The sequence below is a fragment of the Corvus brachyrhynchos genome, unplaced genomic scaffold (assembly GCF_000691975.1).
Source record: "Corvus brachyrhynchos isolate BGI_N302 unplaced genomic scaffold, ASM69197v1 scaffold89, whole genome shotgun sequence".
NCBI lineage: Eukaryota > Metazoa > Chordata > Aves > Passeriformes > Corvidae > Corvus > Corvus brachyrhynchos.
In genome coordinates this window covers 4,381,366-4,398,247 of record NW_008246063.1, presented here as the reverse complement: position 1 = coordinate 4,398,247, position 16,882 = coordinate 4,381,366, and the positions used below count along the sequence as shown (strand labels likewise).

General features: G+C 39.9%; 1 protein-coding gene across 3 annotated transcripts in view; it reads right to left on the bottom strand.

The window, feature by feature from the left end:
* The window catches only part of FAM135B (family with sequence similarity 135 member B), a 271,906-nt gene that overhangs the window by 224,523 nt on the left and 30,501 nt on the right, over window positions 1-16,882 (bottom strand). Inside the window, exon 1 of one of the 3 annotated variants that reach the window (XM_017746688.1) lies at window positions 8,348-8,448. The exons of the other annotated variants lie outside the window; for them this stretch is intronic. The gene's annotated coding sequence lies outside the window, so the exon portion shown is untranslated. Of the gene's footprint in view, window positions 1-8,347; window positions 8,449-16,882 lie in introns of those variants that run through there. 3 annotated transcript variants of the gene reach the window in all.

Sequence of the window (16,882 nt, the reverse complement as noted above, 5' to 3'; positions counted from 1 at the left end):
CCCAGCTGCACAGTCACTCCCTCTCCTTAGAGCTACAAGGAGAGAAAGCAGAATGAGAGAGCTCATGGACAGAGGTAAAGACAAGGAGCTCATTTACCAGTTCCTGTCATGGGCTAAACAGGACTATATGGAGAAAATTAATTTAATTTGTTCGCAATTAAAATATATTCTGGTATTGAGAAAGAAAGACAAGCAGCACAAAAACCACCTTCCACCCAGCCTTTCACCAGACCTCCCTTCCGCACTTCACTCCTGACTCCTCTCCCCTGACAGGGTGGGGATGGGGCAGTGGTTGGTCCCTCCCAGCCTCTCCGGGTTGCCCCTCCCTCCTCCCCTGTCTCTCTGCTCCAGGTCCAGCCTTTCCCCAGGAGGCAGCCCTCTGGGGACAGATGCTGCTGCCTGGGCTCTCCAAGGCTGTGAATTTGCTGTGAATTCAGCAGAGTTTTTATTGTGACATGTCAGTGTGGAAAGCAAAAACTCCATTTCATGACCTAAATGCAAGGGGATAATAAATCATGTACTGATAAGGACAAAACTGCATCCCCCAGAGATGAGATAAACAACAATTTGTGTCTTCAAAGTTAACATATCTCTTTCGTGCTCTTCCTTGTTACCACATTCCAATGGGCCTCACCTTCGCTCTTGCCCAACAAGCTCCATTTCTGTGCTTGGGGGAGCCCAGCCCATGAGTGAGCTCCTCACAGGACAATATAAGAAAGATATATACCTATTAGAGAGTGTCTAAAGGAGGGCTACGATGGTGAAAGGTCTAGAGGGGAAGCTTTATGAAATGTGGCTGAGAACACTTGGCTTGTTCAGCCTGGAGGAGACTGAGGGGAGACCTCACTGCACTCTACAACTTCCTCACGAGGACAACCAGAGAGACAGACATTGATCTCTTCTCTCTGGTGAAGAGTGACAGGACCAGAGGGGTTGGCAATGAAGCCGTGTCAGATTTAGGTTGAACATTAGTTAAAGTTCCTTCACCCAGAGGGTGCTTGGGCACTGAAGAGGCCCCCCAGAGAACTGGTCACAGCCCCAAGCCTGACAGAGTTCAAGTATTTGGACAATGCTCCAAACACTTGGGGCGATCCTTGAGGCTGTCCTGTATGGGGCCATGAGCTGGAATCGATGATCCCTCTGGGTCCCTTTGAACTCAGGATATTCTGTGAATCCATGGACACAGTACGGGTACAAATGGCAAAGCATTCTGAATTTGGTTCAGTAGAGGTAAGGAATTACCCACATGGTTTTAAAAAAATGCCTGCTTGTAGCATCAGATGGAATTGTGTTTAGAATTCCTAAGAACCTGTTTTCAAGAGAAAAGAAGGGAATGGAAGGAGTAACTATAAAGGTGACTATGATCGTTGTGGACAAGGATACTCAAAAAGCTCAATTTGGCATAGGAATATAAAGGTTGTGGGAGGATATGGTGACTCATACTTGTAAAGGCTGAATGTCAAGACAGTGGAAGAGTTAGCTAACTTTGATACTGGCACAAGATCAATGGGATATATAATGTTCAGAAATAGACTTAGGTTGGAAAATTACAAGATGATTTCTAGCAATCCAGGCATGGTGGTTTTGCCCAGGCAAGATTGATAAGGTTTGTCATGGACTGAAGAAAGAAAAAAGTTGCTTCTCTTTGTACTACTCGACTTCATCTTCTTCCTCAGATCTCAGAGGGAGTTTGTTAGATTGAATTTCTACTGCTGCAGGAAGGTAGGATAAGTGCTAACAGCCACGTCTCCTACTTCTTGAGAAATCATATCATAGCAGCTCTTCCCAGGTTTCACACTGGGAAGTATGAAGATTAGTATTATTTATCAGGCATCAAATTATCCCAGTGATTGTGCTAAAAAATGGGTTTGTTTTGGAATGGGTGTCAGAAAACTTAAAGGCATTTTATGCCTCTAGCCAAGACGTGGTATAATTTGGTTTTTTTAGATATCACTGTCAGCCAGTCTTTTAAGCAGCAATTTGGTGCTTAATTCCCATTTATTTAAATGGAACTGAGGCAACCAAATGCCTCAGTAAAACTGGCCCTAAATTTTTTTTCATACATAAATCCCTGGTCAAAAAATATAACATAGAAAATCTGTGCTGCTGTTCTTTGGCCTTTCTCTAGACTCAGTTTTGAGCTCTGTGGTTCACTGAAGACACCTTAGTCAGAGTATGTGCTTTCACATTATTGTGAGATAAATAACAGGAGCTGGGAATGCATAAGTAATTCACATGTGCCAGCAGGAGCGAATCCTCCACCCTCTTTAATAAAAGGATACTCTTCAAAAGTACCTCTAAACCTCTGCAAGAAGCTGTATGGAGGGGAGAAAATAAATCCCAGCACATTCATTTGTCCTGGTTTTTTAACACTCAAGCGAATCTTGCCCATATATTAATTTTGCATGCATTATGCACTTGGGCTAAGTACTAACTGCATATTTGTACTTACCTAGAAGAAAGGAGGTCAGTGCTAGAAGTGTCCTGGATGGCAAACTGCTTTGCTTTAAACTTAATCAAATAGTGAAAGAATTAAAAGTGATAACGAACCTACAATAAAGCAAGGAAATGTTACGTAATCAGGCCCACTCATATAAATGGATCTGAAATTCCTGCTTATTTAACATTTTAAGTTTCCTCTGTTGAATAATACATAATCTATTGAACGATTTAAGTTAGAACACGGAGCTGAATGTTACATATTAAATATTAAGTGTATAGCAAGGAAAACCATTGAGTTCCTTGCAGGCATGCAGCTCTGGGCTCAGTGGTTCAGAGGGAACCCCATGTGGGGAACCCTGGTGGAAAATAAGGATGGAAGGAAGCAAAGGAAAGATTTCTGTCACTGGCAGGGTTTTTTTCTGCAATTTTAATGAATCTATACTGATGTGTGTCATAAAAATAAGATGTAACTAAATCTCCTCACATCTCTCCAACTCTACAGAATATTGTTCATGGAACAGTTCCTTTAGCAGCAAAAGGAGTTGTAAGAGACTGATAAATCACATCAGTCAGGCGGGTTGCAGAATGTTAAGAGTGTAGTGCAGTATTTTTCATTCTTGTGATTATTTATTTAATATTTCCGATGGGAAAAAAAAGGTCTTTTTATGGTCTATTATCCCTTGAAATGCAGATCTTCACAAAGTTGAAAGGATTTTGACAAGACAAACTAAATAGAATTTATGCCAATTATTTTGGTACAAAAATTTATTTGACTATGTTGCCCTCCATCTGACCCCCTAAAGAAGAAGCCACAGCAGTAGATGTTCAAGAACACAGTGAACTTCGAAAATTTGTGAACTACTCAAAACAGTCAAAGAAACTGGACAGCATATGATGTACTACAAATCAGGGACATCTTATTTAAGTGAGCGGCTAAAAAAAGTAGATGGTTGAATGACAAACCCACATCAGGGCTATAAATGAGAAGTTTGGGAACTTCTCATAAAGTTTGTGCCTTTAAATATTCTTGATCATTGTTTAAATGCTTAACAGTGCACAGAGCACCTGGTGTGGTCTAGTTGGACAAATTCAATTAGTTATTCTGAACACTTCAATCATCTAAACTGGAAAAAGTTGGCTAATACCTGAGAACAGGTCAGAGATTCATTTTTCTAAGAGCTGGTCATAGTAAATCTCATGTTCCTGTGTAATCACAGTTGAAATTTCAGCTGGTTTTAGCACAGGCTATCTGCACTGACACTAAGCAGTTGTGCTAAAAAGTACAAGGATATATTTCAACCTTAATTTTCTCAAGTGGAAACTTCCCTGCTTGCTTTGTATGAAACGTGTGACCTGCTGTTACACTGAGAGTGAACAGTGATGGATGTTTGTCTGGGCAGTGTGAGAAATAGGGCCCTCATTCTTTTATCTGAAGCAACTGTTCTTTCTTTCATAAACCTAATTACTATTCACTGTGGCGATGACTTTTATTGAATTATTTATCAAGATTTGGACTCTGGGAAAGGCTGAAACAACACTGCTACCATCCCTTTATGAATCCATTAAAAAGGGAGCATACACCTTGCTCTTGAGCAAAAACACATCAAGGATTTTTTCTTGTCCACAATATTTACCTCAAGTTGAAACTAAAATATAAAATACCAGAGAAATTAGTTGTGCATCCAGAAATATACTTTCAACACACAGCACCTCCTATGTGTTTTCTCCTCTTTATACTTTTCTAGAGAAAGGATATATAGGTGTACTTGTACATGCTTCAGCCTGTAGCTGTGCTGTATCAAATGCTGTACAAACAGGAAAAGAAGCCCCACATCTCTCAAAAGGCACATATCAACCTAGAGCAGTTTAAACTGTTCTTTACTGCCCCACAGAATCCACACAGTACCAAACTCCAGGCACCAGGTTAATTGAACACCTGAGCTTTATTATTGCTCATTGATATTTTCATAGAGATAGAGGTGGGCCAGCAGGACTACATACAGCTAATTAGACACAAAAAATCCCCACCTTGGATTAAGTTTGCTAGGTTTTAATTGCAACCAAAGGAGCAAGAGGTATTCACAAGCCATTTGAAGGTTTTGTTTTGGTACAGATGTGGGCAGATCTATTTAGAATGTAGCTCCTGAATGTGAGAACTACTGTGATAAAAAAGAATTAAGCATACAACCAGCCAGTTGTGATGGAGAGGCCATTGCAGCAATGAAAACATTTCACTAAGCAGAAGAAACCTGAGGCCTGCCTGAAATATTCTTTAAAAGCATTAGGGCTGAATATGCAGTTTAAAACATTCAGTGGAAAACTTCAATTTCATGCTGACTTCGTTCATTTTTTTTACAGCTTCCTGTTATAGCATTTTGTGAAGAGGAAGATTTTCTAGGCAGTAAACATTCCTATGCAACAACACATTTGGATAAGTGTTTAATTTCAAGTATATTCTTATTTCCTGTGGTTTGCTGAATCGTGCCAACTCAGCTGGAAGCCTCAGGTACTGCACTGAGCTTGTATGGGCAGGTTTGGGGCAAACGGAGGCTCTGGGGGCAGCCTCTGAAATTTCCCCTGTGTCCTACAGAGCCAATGCCATCCAGGACCAAGGGATGACACACTTAAACCCACAAGGGGGAAATTTGATCCATCTCACCTGATCTTAATCAGCTTTCTGTATGCCAAAACACAAGATTCAGGCTTCAGAAAACTCACCAGCAACATTACTGAGCCTCTTGTTATCCTTGTACAAACATCTCATCCCTTTCTAATTGACTTTCACTGCTGTTCTCAGGACTTTGCACATCCTAATCACAAGCTGTTGGGGAAAAAAGTATTTTTGTTGGTTGAATCTGAACTCCTGTTTAGTTTCAGTGACTGTGCTTAGCTCCAAATGTTCAGATATAGGGAAAACATAGAAGCTCTTGATCTACTTCCTCAAAAATACTGGTATTTTTTAAAAATAGTATTAAAATTCATAGCTTTGCTTCAAAGAAGACCTCTCACAGTGTTTTATATTAGAGTCATCACCCTTCTTTGCACTCATCTGAGGTCTAAAATATCCTTTTTGAGATAAGGCATCATTGTATGCATAGTATCTCAAGTAAAATGCACTTTTTTTTCTTAGAAACCGCTAGCACACTCCATATATAACACCATGTATTTTTCTGCTGTGCTGTTTAACTCTGCAGTTGACCAAACCAAACCTAATTGAGGTTTTTAGTTCAATGAAACTTATTCTGAAGCAATTAAAACTGTAAAGGTTGTCTCATTTTTCTCTCCACATAATGATAACCATCCCACTTTGGACCAAGTGATTGTTTGAGATATTTTTCAAGAAAGTAAAAGATATTGTTTATACATTTAAATACATGTAAAAGTTGATTTCCAATGCTCCCTACACCAACTGTGATTCCAGTTACAACATAAAAGGAAACTTTAAAATTCAGCCTTCTTGGGGAAAAAAAAGTCTATCACTCTGAGTTCTAGTTCTGTCTGCACATTCTCTCAGACACTCTTTATGCTTTCATAATCATATTATCTGGCTTTTGAAATACCTTCCCCTTTCCATGTGAAAGCCTGAGCTATTGCAAAAGAAACCATGAATCTGCAACTCATCAGTGTACTGCTGAATGTGAATAATGGAAGCCAATGGAAGAAAAGAAGTGATTTTTTCCCCCCATCTTGTCTCTTCTAATCTCTTTCTCTTAGGTTTGTATTTTGGACAGTGCCTGTAGACAGCACTGAGAGAAAGGTGGGAACCAAAGGCTAACTGCCAGGAGTAGGGCACAAAATTAATCTTGATTTCTGTTTTTATTTCCTCTTTGCATAGCTCTAAATTTGATTTTTTTTTTTTAACTTTCTTTTCAGGTAAAAAATAGCAATAGTGTGGATGCAACAGACATCTTTTTAGAGATGTAAGAGAGTTCATTTGTGGAGGTGAAAGGAAACAGTGAGGAATTAATCAAAGTTAAAAATCAAAATCAACACAGACATAATCTCGTCCATAGTAAATCAAAAGATCCCCATCAACAACAAAATAAAGAAATCACAACTTATTATTATTATTTGTTATGTTTCAACTGCAAATTGATTGAAGATTCTAGATGAACTGGACTTTTGGGATGTGCCAAAGGTCTCTGCAGCAGGGCACTAGCAATGAGTCTTGCCCCATGTTCAGCAGAAGTTATCTGTGTGGGAAAAGACAAGCCCTCTAACATGGTTGTAACATGGTCTAACATTAGAAGCAATGTTAAGAGCCATTGGAGGGATGGATAGTTTTTGATGTAAGCCAGAAGGGCTAAATTGTAATTATGGAAGTCCTGCTACATAATTAGACAGAAACATGCCCTTCTCATCACCAAAAAGTACCAAGAGAAATTAATTTTCTTATGAAAGAAAATTAAAATTTAATCTCTTGTCCTGGCTCTTTATTTTTTCATCAGTCCAATTAAATGGAAAAATACATCCCTATTACAAGTATGGCCTGCAAACCAGACTGTCCTTAGGAAGCTGCACAGTACCACGATTGTCCTAAGCCTTCAGGTACTGCAGAGAAACAAAACTGATCAGCAGTGTGGTCTTGCTAAAAAGTAAAAGTTTTTCTTACCCACTTGTTAGATAACATGGTTAAACACTCATGCACATTCTCAGAACTCAAGTTTAAAGCCTAGGTTGTTGAAAGTTGCTAATATACTTTGTGGTGTTGTTGGGGTATTCAGGGCTGAGAGACAATAAATTAACACAGACAACTGGATGTTCTTGGGTATCAAATTTCATCAGGCATAAAAAGCAACAATAAAATGTGGGATGAGGAGTAGGGAATGGAAAACTCCCTAAGGAACCTTCTGGACAACATATTTCATCAGCAGATATGAAAATAAAAATGCTGCAGTGAACACAAGGAGGTATCCAAAGTGGAAGCTCACAAAAGCCACAGGATATTGTCTTAAGCAAACCAGGGGAAACACATACCACGGAAATTAAAGCAATCATCTTCCACCTATGGACAGATACAAGCAAAGGATTTAGGAGGTGATGAAGATGGGGGACCAGGATATTCCGAGGCAGGCAAGGAAAGAGCCACCTTCCAGCCATGGGATGATAAACAGGAGAGAAGTCTGACTTTATCTGCTTTCACCAGCACCTCCTGTGGTTGCTTCTCTTCTTTTATCACACCAGAGCCTGAAGTGACAAGCATCATTCTTTATATTTGCAGTTCCACCATCAGTAAAGATCAAAATCCCTTTCCCTAATGTTGCCCTGAGAAGTTGTGGATGCCCCATCCCTGGAAATGCTCCAGGCTGGATGAGGCTCTGAGCAACTTGTTCTGTGGAAGGTGTCCCTGCCCATGGCAAGGGGTTGGAACAAGATGATCTTTAAGATCCCTTCCAGTCCAAGGCTTTCTATGATTCTAATGTTTTAAACTTCTCGGGTTGTCTGGGTTATTCATTTGCACCTCTGCTTCAGTAAGAATGTTCAATCCCTATATTTACTTTATTATTATTTTCTAGAGAGAAATGCACACAAGTACAAATGCTTGAGACAATATAAACCTACAGTGTTAGGGTTTCAGAAGTGTGTGGCAGAGAAGCAGGTCACAGAAATATCAAAGACAAAAAATTTAAGATATTTTCTAAACAGAAATTTCAAAAGTTCCAAATAAAATTGGTAGAAGATATCATCTTAATTTTTAAATTCCCATTTTAAAATGCAGTTTTCACAGTAACAAAATGCAAATTCGACCTTCTTACAACACTGCCACAATATTTTCCCCATGCTGTTCTTCCCCCATTCTGGCTGCAAAAATATTTATCACTAATTCTGGTTCCCATAATCTTCTCAAAAAGATTCTGAAATCATGTTAAGAGTGAAGAATTGGAAGGATTTGGATCTTTCTTACAGTAGATAAGCACTTGCAATTTCTGGAGCCGTGCTGTGAGACCACAAAGCCAAGCTTGTCAAAGGTGAGTGAGAGCTGGGTAAGCAAAGATCATCTGCAGCAGAGTGTCTTTGGTGGAGCCAGTCTCCCAGATACACCAATATTGATACATCTGCAATTCGATAAGAAGGAGATTGGTCAGTCTTCCCAGAGCAAATCTTTATGGAATAGCAAAGGAAAAGGAGGAAGGGAAAGGGGAAACTGCTAGAATTCATCTGCCTCTGTTACGAAAAGTTCTCCAGCAGCTGACTCATAAGCATTCAGCCTTGTGGAAACCTGTAAATGCTTTCCTGAAAAATTTTGCAACTGAGAGGACTGATTTTGAAATATCAATCAGAATCAGTTCTTCCAGCAGAGCCAGGACCAGGATCTTTGCCTGGGCTTATCTTTCCTGAGCTAACTCACTCTACACAGACAACCGACTGCCTTTGTCCCAAACATCTTTCTGCATTCTTCCCAAGTCAGTGCTAACACCATTATCACTACAACACAACAGTAGCCAGAGATAAGAAAAACAAAGTGATTGTAAAAATATTCCCGTTACAAAAATGCGATTGTCCTGATCATCTCAGAGACAAAAGCTGCTTTTTCAGAGTAGTGGCAGAGCATTTAACACTACCAACTGCAGAGGAAACTGTTCAGTACAGCTCAGTCCACTGCTAAATTGCAAAATGCGCCCTGTGGCAGCTTTGAACACAATCCATCTGGGAGAGTTCTGCCAGCCAATGCGCATGGGGTATAATAAAAAAGCTATTAAACACTTCTTGAGTTGCATTCTCAACCCTGAGCTTCTTTTAAGGGACTTAATACAGCAACAGTGTCTTGCCTGAAAATACATTCAAAGAATCATCATGGATCTTTCACATAGGTATTTCAGCTATCAGAGGAATGTTATTTGGGAAGGTCATCTTGGCTTTCTGTCTCTAAATGAGATCTTTACATGGAATTCTTGCAACCCCACCACCATCACTTTAAGTTTTAGTTTTTTCTTCTGTAACATGTCTTGTTATAGTCTGGTTCCAACTGCTTTGAAAGAAATAGAAGTATCAAGGTATTTTTATTTTCCTTCTATTGACTGATTAGAAGATCTTTGCCCTGAACCTAGTGAGTGCCCTGAACTCCATGACTTCTACACAATGTTCTGTGAAAGCCAACATTTTTCCTTTCCTTTTGCATGCTCCTCCCAAATCAAATGACTGTTGATTTAAACAGGAAAAAACCAGTTACTGTAAAAGGCTGTGTTTGATTCTATGAGAATTAGAGGGGATGTTTGGTTTTTACTGTTTTTAATTACAAATCTTGTTTGAAAATATTTAATAATTTCTTTTGTTTTCAGAATCCCTTCCAAAATTTTTTTCTGTAAAAACACACAATCATAAAATACATTTAGAAACAGTTTTTCTCTATGTACTGCTTTATATTAAAAATGTGGCAATACATGTCAACAGCCCTAAAGCTTCTGCTTAGTTAGGGGCAAACTCCCCCTAAAAGTTTGACCTCCTTTGCTTTCTTCATCACTATGGACTTAATAATTTCTCCGCCTGAAACACAGGGTTTAATCTTGCAAGGTCTTGAACTCAAACGCAAACATTCAGGTCCTTACATTTTGTCTGTATGTTGGCAGGTTTGTTTCTCAGGAATTTTGCTATCTGCACATACCTAAAGCTCATCCCCTGCCCCCCTTATCCCTCTCTGACTAGGAACAGCCTTTTCCCTGTCCCTGAGGAATGCAGTCCTGCCATGTTCATTGCCTGCTCGGCGTGAGATTTCAAAGGACATTTTCCTGGCCTGCCACAGGCTTATTTTGTGTTTCATTAACCTGTCCTCCTTTGCCAAAACCAGTCTGAACACTGACCTTTCACCTCACTTTGTGCACTTCCCTCACTTCACCCCTCATTCAGAGCTAGTGAGAATTGCTAATGTTTTCAAATGTTGTTTTCTCGTCTTACCATTGAGCTCCTGCCTTCAAGGAAATTTCCAGAAACTTGCAGTGGGCTACCTCATTATTTTCCTTCAAATACCTCCTTTTCTGTCAAGCACTTCACAAACATTGCATGGTTTAGAAGAAAAAGCATAGGACTTAACGACACCTGAATCCTAAAAACAAGACTTGGAGAATTACAGGAAAATGGACTCTAAAACAAATATGGTGGGAAATTCTTCCATCTGCCCTTTGGAAAGTGTTGGGTTAAATAGGTGTGATGAACCTTTACAGCCCCATTGTTCATGGATCATAGGCTTCACATCTTCCCAACTTTTTTCCTTCCTAAGCTACAGAAAACACAAGAGTAATCCACTTGGCCATGACAGTCTTTACTCTAACAAGTCTGTATCACATGGGCTATTGTCACACTTTATACTTTTCCAATTAACCTCGAAGTCTTTCCCTCCAAGGAAAATTTCTATTTTGCAGGACATAGCAAAACACTAGAATTTCTTGATAAATAGAAGTCGTATGGAGTAAGTGAGGTTGGCTCTCTAGAGAATTCCCTTTTAGTCATCTGAAAACAAAAGAGAGGAACTAAAGAGACAAATTTAACCCAGAAATATCTGGAATGATGTTAAAAGCAAAGGACTGTGCAGTAGTATCACACACTATCTTGTTTTAGTACCAAGTATGACCAAACCCTGCCAGTTTCAGGCACACGGGTTCAGTCTAAACTTTAGTAGGCATTCATCAGGAGATCAGGTTTCCATCTCACTGGGAAAAGCTAACAAGGCTGTTTCTGGTTAGGCAATAAACCCTGGATGCAGAATCCCAATGCCACACTTTCTCCTCTAAAATAATAAGCAGTGGGGGTTTTTTAACATAACAGTTACTGTTGTAATAAAGCCCTTCTATGTCCAATGAAGCAGAGTAGGACAAATGTTTCTCCCCATGGAATTTTCCAGGATAGCAAAGCTTGTGTTGATTTGCATTCAACACTTCCTACCATTTTACTCAAACACTGAATCAAACAAGGATGGAATTAAATCATGCATTTTCACTTCATCACCCACTGAATATCCTTTCACATACAGAATCCTTCCAAGTATATCACTGAGAGCCAGACACCATCTACCCCACACTGAGTCTATGCAATCAAGTCTCCATTGAAAACACAAATATAGAGCTGGCTGAGTGACTGATAGGCAAATTAGTTCCTGGGCTAAGCCCTGCAGGATGGGCTTAGCAAACTGAGAGAGTATTTGATATCTTCTAGAAAACCAAGGAAAAGAAAAATACAGAAAAATACAGAAAACTCTCAATTCAAGAATTACAGTTTCATACTACTCTCCAGTAAACACAGATGTCAGAAATAGAAGGTTGCCTTGATGTCTTTGCCAGAGAAGGTGAGAAGCTATATTCATTTTTTTGAAAGACAAAGACTCCAGCTTTTTTTTTTTTTTGCAGTCTTCATTGTTCTTTCACACAGCTAAGGCACATTCCAAACTCTTTGGCTCACTGAAGGTGTAATGCTCTTAAAAATGTTCCAGAAACCGACCTCCAAGAAACCCAGCCCCACAGCTCTAACCCAACCTTCAGATATATGCTGGTATCATCAGCTCTCATTGAATTAATCCTCAGTACCTTTGGCTTAGCGTAAAGGCTGACAAATCTTTCAGAGCCTGTTCCTGAGAGTGTACTGGATATAGAGCTATGGTTCATACATCACTAGTTTGAAAACTATAAAGAATCGAGCAACACCTCCACTGGATACTTTTTACAAACAGCTACATCATCATTATCAATTCAATGAAGCAAAGCAGATAGGAAAGAGAGTAATTCAAATTTCCTGTGTGATTGGACAACCAGGTGTCAGCACAGTTGACGTATTGGTTTATTCGATATAGTAGACACCGCTGAGGTCAGAAGAGAGCAACATATGATTCACCAGGTTCCTGTAGATTTGAAGTATCACCAATCTTAGCCACTTAACTATCAATGTACTTTCTTCCTTTATATGTAATTGAGGAGAGGAGACAAACTTGCTGATGGCACATCCAACTCCTGCATCCAAATCATTGATAAAGATATTGAACAGGACTGGACCTAGGTTTGAACTCAGAGAAACACACCTCTGGTGTCCAGTCACCAGCCAGATGTAGCCACATTCGCTACAACCCTCTGAGCTCTGCCCTTCAGCCAATTCACCATGAACCCCCTCATCCCACAGCTGGACAACTCACCCACAAGGATGCTATGAGTGACAGTATCAAAAGCCTCACTAGGACCCAAAAACACCTCCTTCCCCTCCACCACCTGGAGGGTGACTGACATAGAAAGGTATCAAATTATTTAAACAGGACTTCCCTTTTCTGAACCCATGTTGACTGTGCCTGATGACTGTATTATTCTTTAAATGCCTTTCAACAGTACTCAGTATCATCTTCTTCATAAATTTTTTACAGGAATTGAGGTTAGAAAAGCACATCTGTAGTTCTCTGGGTCTTTCCTCCTGCCTTTTTGTAGACTGGAATAGCACTGGCAAGTGTCCAGTCAATGGGGACTCTCCAGACTCCCAAGACCTTTTGCAGATGAATGTTATGTCCTGCCATAACATTTGTTAGCTCCCTCAGAACTCTGGGATGAATCCCATCAGGCCCTTGGACTTGTGAACACACAGCTGATACAGTTGGTCCCTTACAATTTCAGTGTCCACAAAGGAAAAGTCGCTGTTACACACTGGTGGTCCTCCAACTTGGGCAACCAGCCAGCTCAGTAAAGAACAGTGACCAAGTGGTATGCAAAGGTTTAATTTTGCCTTTGCTGGTCTCTTGAGCATTTCACAGTCATCCTGTGATGTGACAACAAAAATTCAGGAAGTTTCATCAATTTCAAATGTACAAAAAAACAACCCCAGAGACACACAAACTAACAGCACAGTATGGAAGAGATGGTAAGGCTGGAAAAGGTTCAAAGCAGGTGGAAAACATCTCCATGCAAGTGGAGTAAAACCAGCTTGTATGGATGCTTTTGTTTTGGAGCAGGATCCCAAGTGCCAGAGGCTTGAGTTTAGAAATCTGGTGAGAAGCAACAGAAGAATTCTCAAGAGAATAAAAGAGACGCAACTATTTAAAAAATTCCTGAGAATGCTATAACATCCAAAAATCATTGAAATAAAATGGAGAAGGGTTTTGGAGATGCTGATTTTGTTTCAGCCAATTTGATTACTTGATACTTTTCTTGAAGGCTTACCAAGATAAAAATCTCTTCTACTGGAATCAAGTTCTTCAGTCAAAAAAGCCACGGAGTCAATCAGATTTTACCTTCTCCTCACTCATAATATTTGTTGGGATTTTTTTGTAATGCTCTGTATGTGTCAGAAAAGTTAGAACATTCCCAGTTAAATGTATGTGGGAAATAAGCACAAACTTTGCTAAGGAACTGTCCAATTGGGAAAACTTGACAGAAAGGTATAATTCCATCTGATCCCACAAAAAGTAATCTGCTATTGCCACAATTCCTTATCAATGAAGAAATTTTATCCCGTATTCCTTGGTATCTCTGGCCGTGCAGGACACTAACTGAGAATGGAAAAGACAAAGCTTCACCGACCCTTGCTTTCTTGGCTTGCAGCTGAGTGGTGCTGGAGCCTCTTCTAGACTCTCTCCGAAATGGACAAGATTTGTTTCTTCTTACTCTTTGCCATTTTCTAGAACAACCCAATGGGAAGAGGTAATGGAACATCTCTCTCCTTTCTCACCACCAGCCTGGCCACCATCTGCCCTCTGCTTCCAAGAAACAAAGCAGGGAGGAACACAGCATCAATAGACATTTTGTAATATATCACTTCCTACCCCTTAGGTAAACAGGTCCTGGAAGTTGCCAAAGGTGTTGATTTAAAACACCTACAGCTCTGAAGATTTCTTTTTTCATAAAAATCCCTCCTGGTTTGCAAAAATCCAGACTTTTAGAGATCTTAGTTAGAAGACATGTTGCTTTACTTTGTCTGTGCAAAGAATTGTGGATTTGGGATTTGGGGTTTTGTTTGTTGTATTCTGTGAGGAGTTTGTTTGAGGGCTTGGTTTGGTTTTTGGTTTTTTGGTTTTTTTTGTGGGATAATGTTGAACAGGGGTACTGGGAACTGCAGAGAAAGAGTGATTAATTTTGAGTGCACAAGTCTGCATGGTGTCAAAGTGAGATAAGTCAATTGAAAAGAAATGCACTGAGGAGGCACAGCAACAAATTGTGACTCAGGAAGTCTCTGACAGGGAAAGCAGTAGAACACTGGGAGAGAAACCTCAGGGAAGAACTTCACGAGGATACTCACCCCTTTTTATTCTCCCTTGGATATCCACTTCAAACCCAGCCCAGCAGAACCTTTCATCTTGCACACCTTGACTATGAGGGTCTAGTGAATGGCTGATACTTCAACACATGGAGTGAAAAAAACAGGGCTGATGCACCTACTGAAGAAAAATTGGTTCTGAACGACCCATTCACAAAAGAGGATGGAACACTGAAGGTGCATTTGAACTTTCTCTTGAGCCAACTGGTAGTGTAAAAAGGACTTTTGGAATAAAGGGACAGAGCTGTTTTTGCTCTGTGGCATCTTCCCTGATCTGATCCTCTAGGACTTACAGCACTTTTGCCAGTGAGGAGGTAAAGCACCTTTGCTTTGTCAAAGACAAGCAGGTTTTACAGTGCTTGCCGCGTCACTTTAGTGTTATTACAACTGATAGAAAGACATGGACACCTATCCCAGGGTGTGGGTGATGCCCTGAAAACATCCCTAAGGGTCCTTGCTTAGCCATAAAGGAGTCTCAGCTTTATGTTGAGTCCAGTGTCCCATTCCAATCCATCTACCCACTTGTATCCTCACAGCTTGGCAGGAAACTCTTTGGCACAAATTTATATTTAGTCACTTTTTTTAAAGGAATTCTGTGCCTGGAGGGCTGTCTATCTTGGTAAGTAATACTAATTCATCTCTCTCTCTTTATATGAAATATTTTCCAACCTTAGAGAGGAGTTTCCATAGCAAAACCATCGTCAAAATGAATGACCTCATTATAAAGATCAGTCTTAGAATCATAGATTCATTTAGGTTGGAAAAGACCTTTAAGATCATTGAGTCCAACTGTTGACCCAGAACTGCCAAGACCAGCATTAAACCATGTCCCTAAAGTCCTTAAAAATGAACACAGTTCATTTCTATCTATGAAGTAGGACTGATATTCTCTGTTCTGACGCTAGACATTTTTGGGTTTCATAAATGTTGCTTCACGTTTGAGATCTGAATAGGGAACAACCCATCCTCTCTGAGAAATCAACCTCCTAAAGTTGGAGTTTGAACAAGCCCTTGGCAGTGTTTTTAGCTCTAAGTACTTTCTTTTAATATGAACACTTCAATATAATCTCTCTGTTGTTACCTGGCTGAGCTTCAAGAGCAGGGCAGCCACTTAACAAATGAGATATTTCTAAAGAGAAAGAAAGAGGGATCAAGAAATCAGTTATCAGAGACAGCTCTGCATTGCCTTGGGAATTAAAAAACTAATGACCCCATAGCTGGAGCCAAAATACTTTATTGTCTTCTCTTATTATAAATCAGCCAAGCCAAATTCAGTCCAACTAATTATTATGCCAACCACCTACAGCAGAATGTGCCTTATGAAGTTACTGGCAAAAGAAGGTAATCAGTCACTCTTTGGAGCCTCACATCAGAGCTTGGAAATGGACTTTGCAAAGCTTCCTTTACACTATGTCAGATTATGAACCTATAGATCTGGGCTAGCAGGCACATCTGTAGGTCCTGGCCAAAGCCTGCTGTCATCATGGAAGGGTTATGAAGCAGAAGCAGGCTCAGCAGGGAGTGTGAGCTGCAAAATGATGTCAAGAATGCAGACAGTAACAAGCAGAGGAATCAGAAGAATCTTCACTTATACTGCCTCTACAGATTCACCTAAGCCTTCATCCTGAATTGTCCCCTCTTTACCAATGTTTCCAACTTCTGGTATTACTTGACCAGTTTATTCTCAGCCCCCTATTTAGCAGTTCTGCAGTGCTGCTGTCATTTTCCATTCAGTGACACATGAACTGAAACCACACTCCATCAATCTTGCATCAGTCAAAAACATATTTGAAATGTTCAATCCCTTCTGAGAAAGCCCAGCTACCTCTGCTTCAGCCTTTCTGAGATGGAATTGCCTACAGAGTTTCTTTGCCATGAAGATCAGACATTGACCCTGTAGGAATGGCATTTAAATAGAAATGCTTATTCCAGTCTCACTGTACACTCCAACCTTTTCTATACAGTGAATTTTTCCATTAAAATTTTTTGCAATCCCATTCAACAGAGATATGTCTATCTGTCAAAATAAGAATCTTCATATCGTTCTAAAAATTGACCTTTTACTCCCACAAAATTTGACAATGACAAATTTTAGTATTTTCCCCCAGGGTCTTAACTTTCCAGTATCATTTTAAAATCATATTTTTAGATGCCAATTGTGGCAGTTCTGTCAAAATGCCTGCAAGAGACAAGGGGGAGACATGCAGAAAAAAAAGTAGACCAT